Below are 7615 nucleotides of genomic sequence, written 5' to 3'. Positions count from 1 at the left end.
TCTCATTGATCTAATCCAATGTCAGGTTTGCAGTTTCGCTCCAACTAAGGTTCAGCTTCTTCAAATCCCCGAGTGCTTTGTGGTCAAGCTCAACTGGCAAATGACTTGCCTTTCCAAACACCAATTGATATGTAGACATACCAATAGGCATCTTGAAAGCTGTCCGATATGCCCATAGAGCATCATCTAACTTCCATTCCCAATCTGTCCTGTTGGAATTCACCGTTTTAGCCAGAATTGCTTTAATTTCTCTGTTGGAGAGCTCCACTTGTCCACTGGTCTGTGGGTGATAAGGTGTTACTACCTTGTGCTGTTTATATCCATATTTAGTTAGAAGAGAACTGAATACCTTATTGAAGAAATGGGACCCGCCATCACTGATAATAGCTCTGGGTGTGCCGAACCTTGAGAAGATATTCTTCTTTAGAAAACCAGCAACACTCTTGCCATCATTCTCAAGCAAAGCGACTGCCTTGACCCATTTGGACGCATAGTCCACTGCCACCAATATGTACTTCTGCCCATAAGAGCTCACAAATGGGCCCATGATATCGATGCCCCGCACATCAAATAACTCCACCTCCAGAATAGGTGTCATGGGTAACACATGGCACTGAGAGATGGCTCATTGCCACTGGCACACATCACAACTCCTTACTATGTCCATCACATTCTGATGAATTGTGGGCCAGTAGTACCCACACTGAAGTATCTTGTGGCTGTCCGAGCACCTCTATGATGACCACCTACCGGAGATGAGTGACAGGCTTCTAGAATATGCAACATCTCAGCTTCAGGGATACATCGCCTGATGATGTTATCAGCACACACCCTATACAGATAAGGTTCATCCCAAAAATACTTATCCACATCATGCAGGAACCTCTTTCTTTGCTGAAATGTCAGCCCCTCAGGCATCAAATCACTAACAAGAAAGTTAGCAAAATCAGCAAACCAAGGAATAAGATCAAGAGTTGCAGCCAATACCTGCTCATCCGGGAATGCATCATTGATTTCTAGTTCACACCCCTCTTTCTTTTCAGCCTCTAACCTAGATAGGTGATCAGCCACCTGGTTCTCACAACCTCTTCTATCCTTTACCTCAAAATCAAACTCCTGAAGAAGTAATACCCATCTGATTAACCTTGGCTTGACATATTTTTTGCCATGAGATATCTCAGAGCTGCATGATCCGTATGGACTATCATTCTATTACCCAACAAGTAAGCTCTGAATTTCTCGAAAGCATACACCACCGCCAGTAGGTCCTGTTCAGTGACTGTAATTTCACTGTGCTCCATTTAGTTACTTACTAGCATAGTAAATTGGATGGAACATCTTGTTGCGCTTCTGCCCCAACACAACTCCTAAAGAAGTACCACTAGCATCACACATTACCTCAAATGGCTCAGCCTAATCTGGGCCAATGATCACGGGGGCAGAAATCAGCTTTTCCTTCGAGAATTCAAAGGCTCTAAAACATGCTTTATCAAAAATGAATTTCACCTCCTTCTCCAAAAGCTTGCACATGGGATGTGCAATTTTGGAGAAGTCCTTGATGAAACGCCTATAAAATCCGGCATTTCCTAAGAAACTCCAAATACCCTTCACACAAATAGGTGGAGGCAACTTTTCAATCACCTCAATTTTTGCCTTGTCGACCTCTATCCCCTTTTTTGACACCTTATGCCCAATAGGACTTTCTTAGCTTGTAACGTAGGCTTAGGGTCAGGTGTGGTACATTTGGGTACTTTTTAGTGACTTTTTTCTCTCCTTGACATTACATTGGCTTTTTTACCTCTTTTCTCAACCTATTTTTGACATCCTTGCATTTTTACTTTCTTTCCCTTGACTCTTTTCAGCATGGATGCGACTTTTGACTTTGTGGCTCATATTTTTCACTTTTCTTCTTTTACTTTATTTTTCTTTATTTTTCTCAGCACTTCTATTTATCATCTTTTTTCCTTCTTTTGCACAAAGCCACATCCTCTCCTATCATTTCTTTTTTCTTTTAAACATAAAACTCTTTTCATACCCCTTTTTCTTTCGGTTTCCTCTTTCATAGCCACCCTAAACTTATGGATTTTACATTATTTGAGGTGCACAATATCCGATGTTGGACTAGGGCCAAGATTGAGGTAACTTTTTACATTAGCCACCCTCAACTTAGGTTGTTGGCCTAAGTCAAGGTGCACATGTCCAAGAAAGGACCGGGGCCAACACAATTATTTTAGGAAATGAGAGTTAGGTGAATCAAAAGAAATGGTCTATTTTAGGCTCAAATATTTGGATCAAAGGGAACATTTATCGCATTTGGTTGGATCATTTTAGGCTTATGTGGACTAATTTGAACAATGGCCTATGATCACTTCTCGCCTTCTTGCCTAGATCATCGTAGCAGGACCAATGGGGCAAGTTCTAGATTGGCACATACTGTCTAACATTCAACTTTTCTCACACATTCTTGGCATATTGTTTCATTATCAGATTATCATATTACCCAGTTCAACTTTTAGCTTAAGTCATGTGGTCAAATCGGTTCTTATCATGTCACATTGAGATCCGACACATTCAACTCATCAAGACGATCGATCTAGCACAATTCATCATTTTTGGACAAGGATCATTTTTCTTATGCTTTTCATGCCATCATGCTTTCATTTTTCTACTTACTCCTACACATACATTCCTAAACATGCCGGTTCAATAGAAATTAAAACAGTCTCTTGGGGAAAAAGAACACAGGCAAGAAAACCCCAAGAGAGGATTGTGAGTTGGGTTACTCGATCTTCACCCTATCACTCATAATCTGTTTGCCCCACCCCCAACAAAATAAAGTGCAATTGTCCCCAATGCACACAAAAATAAACAATAAAGAGCAGGGTGAAGGTGAAGCAAACCTGTCGCGCAAAAGCGCCGAAGACCTATCAACAAGCGGGTGGGTCCGATTTCCCGGAGCTCACTGGATCAACACGGGGAACACCATTAGTAGCGCTCCCATCTACCATCTCAGCACCCTTAGTAGTATTGTCATCAACTCTCACTGCTGCACCATCAGTAGTGCTCATGCTGCCAGATGCAACAACTCCTATCTCCCGAACCTATTGCTGTCGTATCTCCTCATTGACTATGGATGCTCTCCTGGCCGCCTCAGTCTGCTGGCGCTCCCTCTTCTTGCTCTTGCAGCCTCAGTGTCATCAGAAGTACGACCAGAGTGGGGGAGCTTCCCAGCAGCACGGGAAGGATCTGGTGGCAGCATATCATCACCGAATAAGGCATTCACCACCGTATCATCAACCGGTGCCGTGGGGACGGACTCAGGCTCAGTCTCTCGTGGGGCAAGAAGTCTAGTGATATCAGCACGAAGGCTCTTTATCTCCTTATGGAGAGTGGTCACATCAATATTCGGGGACAACCTCTCTAGAACTCTCAACTTAAAGGCATCCAGTTGCTTATGAATGGCTTGGACCTTCTGGTCCATCATGTGCTCCATCTGCTGCTCAATCTGAGCCTCGAACTCCTCTATAGCACGCTGCATCCATGGCCTCATAAGCTGCAATAGGGTAGCCATTTATGTCTCGAGCTTCTGTACTGGAGCTAGTGGGATGGCCGTGGCACCGAAAGAAGGTGTGGCTCTGGAAGAGCTAGGGGCCTGACTAGCGGCCGGAGATGGGGAAGCAGGGGCATCCTCAGTAGTGGCTGGAGGGGCGGGCTCCTCACCCTGCATCTGCTACACATCTGCTACCAAGTCCGAACCTAATGGTGGCACCTCAATCTGTGGCTCCCTGCAAGGTGCATATACATTGGCATCATCCCTAATGAGATCGATATCCAGGATCTTGGTCGTCTGAAGCAACCTGTCACAGTGCCAAACCGGTACACCAGCATCCCTGCAAATATGGAAAATGAGGCATGGGAAGGGTAAGGTGGTGGTGGCCTTGAAGGCCCTCTCGTGTATCTCTGCAATCAGCATGCGGCAAAGTCTATCTCCAACCCATCAACTAAGGAATGAACCATCACTGCTCGGTCCCATGTAAGTACATTATCTGCCAAAGTAGGGGACAGAGGGTTCCGCACCAACAACCAGAAGAATTTGGCCACAAATGTCAGGGTGGCCTTCTTGATAACCACGCTCGGGGTTCGGACACACTAAACACGCTCTCCGTCTGTAGCAAGATGATGGGCTAACTAGCACAAAAGAGATTCCCTCATATCGGCATTCCTCTAAAATAACCCACTTTGAACAATGTCCCAGCAATAGTTGAACTCGACCATGTCGATAGGCAGAGTGTGTCCTGGACCGTAGAGGAACCGACGGATAGTGGTCTCAGAAATATCTACCTAAAACCCCCACACTAGTGTGGCCTCAAGTGGAGGCTAGGCGGCGGGCTTGGCTCATCTGTCAATCGAACCTCTAAGGGTGGCTACGTAGGAAGCATAGAACTCCCTAAATATCTCCTCACTATAGGACCCTGGGCTACGGGCCATCCATTCACACCTATGCCTCTGGAAAAGTTCGTGGATGGTGGGCGCGGTATGAAGACTTCCTGTGAGAACCTGGCGCTCCTCGGTGAAAAATCGAGTCACATATCCTTCTCATTCATCGTTCGAGAATCCATGTATATTTGCCACTTGCCACTCATACACCATCAATTGGGTTCCTCAGTGACTGGTGCAGGATCGATATTTTGGGGAACTGGAATGTCGCCCGCACTATCAACCGCAGAAGATGACGCGGTGCTGCTTCTGGGAGTAGAGTCTGAGCCGGAGCCGGAGATAGAGCCAGAAGCTAACTCAGAGCCAGCCGATGAATCGATCGGTGTCCCCCCCTCTTCATACTGGGGCAGTGACCACGTCGGGAATCACTGGCTCGACACGATTCCTCGTGGTGCGAGGAATAGTAAGGGACGTCCTGGTGTTTGAAGGGATGTACTCATCATCCGTGTCCTCATCTATATGCCGGAAGGACGGTGCCACTGATTTGGATTTGCCTTTTGCGGCATAAATTGGAGCTTGCTTGGGGGCCATATACCTATAGAACCGTTAGCTAGTACCAAAACAATCAAAGAACACACCCGAATAAATTTTAGAACAAGAAACGAGTCAGTCCGAAAACTGAAAAATATTTGGACAGTAGCAGAACTATCCACCTACGGTGGGTACCTATGGTCCGTAGGTCAGAGTTCCCAGAAGTTGGGTCTCTGATGCGAACCACGGATGAGCAAAACGTTCTGTAGGTCAACCTACAGACCGTAGTCCACCTCCGTGGTTCAACACTTAGCAAAACATCCTATGAGCTCAGACCTACGGACCCTACCTACGGTCTGTAGGATGACCTACGGTCCGTGGACGGGGTCTTGTGGGTCGAGACTGTGCCAGGTTGTAGACATGAATCATATTTCAACTCATTTTTCACACATCAATTCAATCAACCTAGGTCTAATCATGCATTTCAACACAAAATATGATAGTTAGTCATCCGTAGGGTTTCGATTACTAGCTATTTGACTCATTATCATTCCGACAAGAGAAACCCTAAGTCAAAGCTGATATCTAGACCAATTACTGTTAGGTTTATTTTGTTAAACAGAGCAACAGAATCACATTCTATCGTCCCAAGGGTGTTTCTAGCATACAAATCATTAGTTACACAAAAAATTTTACGACCCAAGGTCAAGATCCACTTCGTGACTTCCTAATACAACAATGAACAGTAACTTCAAAGTTAGAGTGAAGTCGTTTACCTTTAAAGCAAAGGAAGCAAGTGATTATGTGATGAAATAGACTCCGGAAACCTCTTTCTAGCCTTTGGCACAAATCTCGGACCGAGAATTCCTTATGAGAGTGAGATGTGGTGATTTTTGGGAGTAAAGAGGAGAGTGATTGGGGGAGTTAATACGGGAGTTTTGGGATTTGGAGGGGTTAGAAATGGTTAGGAGGGAATTTGGGTAATGGTGGATAAATTTGAAATGAGGGGTTTTTATTAAATGGGGATCCGGGTCGGATCTAGGTTGGACCCACGAGACCTCGTCTACGGTCCGTGGGTTGACCTACGGACCGTAGGTCACTCTGACACTTAAAATTCTTAGAAAACTTACTTAGGGGTCTACAAATGCCATTCACGGTCCATGGATGGACCCACGGACCGTCGATGGGATCCGTAGACCTTTGCACAGTCTTTTTCTACAGATTCAGCTTTGCATCCCTGCACACGTAGCACCCATTAGGACTTTCTTTTTTTACATTTTGTGGACACTTTTTAGACACGGACCCTATGCTATGTTTAGCCAACACTAATACACAAATAAAACACCTATCTAAAGAGTTACAGATATTAAAATAAAAGAAGAAAACTCCTAAATCAAAAAGAAAAACCTATAGTTGGCTAGATTATACATCTTGGGTTACCTCCCAAGCAGTGTTTGATTTAACGTCGCGGTACGACGAGGCCCCTTGATTACTCAGACTTCATCAAGATGGTAGGCATCAACCACTTCTTGCACATTCTCCTCTTTCCCCATGTAGACCTTGATCCTTTGTTCGTTCACTTTGAACATTATTTCGTCCTTGTTCTCGAGCTCGACCGCTCCATATGGGAACACTCGGGTGACTCGGAATGGCCCGGTCCATTTAAACTTGAGCTTGCCCAGAAACAAGCGCAAACTGGAGTTAAATAGAAGCACCAAATCACCCACAACAAATTCCCTCTTTTCAATCTTTTGATCATGATACTTCTTCATCTTCTCCTTGTACAAGGCTGAACTCTCATAAGCTTTTAGGCGAAACTCATCAAACTCATTCAAATCATCCACTCTTTGACCCACTATTGCGCCCCAATCCAAATTCAACTTCTTTAGTGCCCACATGGACTTATGCTCTAACTCTACCGGCAAATGGCATAACTTCCCATATACAAGTTGGTAAGGGGACATACCTATGGGAGTCTTGAATGTGGTGTGATAGGCCAATAGAGCATCATCAAGCCTCCTTGACCAATCAGTTCTATTTGCATTCACCATCTTTACAAGGATTTGCTTTATCTCTCTGTTGGACACTTCAACTTGCCCGCTAGACTACGGATGGTAAGGAGTGGTTACATTGTAACGGACTCCATATTTCTCTAGCAATGCCTTGAACAACCTATTACAAAAGTGGGAACCTCCATCGCTGATAAACGCCCTAGGAGTACCAATTCTGGAGAAGATACTCTTTTTGAGGAATGCGGTGACACTCTTCCCTTCATTGTTTGAAAGTGCAATTGCCTCCACCCATTTCGACACATAATCAACTACAACAAGAATATACTTCATCCCATGTGAGCTCACAAACGGACCCATGAAGTCAACGCCCTAAACATCAAATAGCTCAATCACCAAAATTGGATTCATAGGTAGCTCTTTCCTCTTTGAAATTCCTCCTTCTCTTTGGCAACGATCACAAGACTTGGCAAAATCATGAGCATCTTGGTGGATGATAGGCCAGTAATACCCACACTGCAAGATTTTATGAGCAGTCTGAATACCACTATGATGCCCACCAACAGGCGATGAATGACACGCCTCTAGTTACTCATCATCTCAACCTCATACACACAGCGACGAATAATCCCATCAGC

Source organism: Solanum tuberosum, unplaced genomic scaffold, assembly GCF_000226075.1.
Source record: "Solanum tuberosum cultivar DM 1-3 516 R44 unplaced genomic scaffold, SolTub_3.0 scf00572, whole genome shotgun sequence".
NCBI lineage: Eukaryota > Viridiplantae > Streptophyta > Magnoliopsida > Solanales > Solanaceae > Solanum > Solanum tuberosum.
This window is presented reverse-complemented; position numbering follows the sequence as displayed.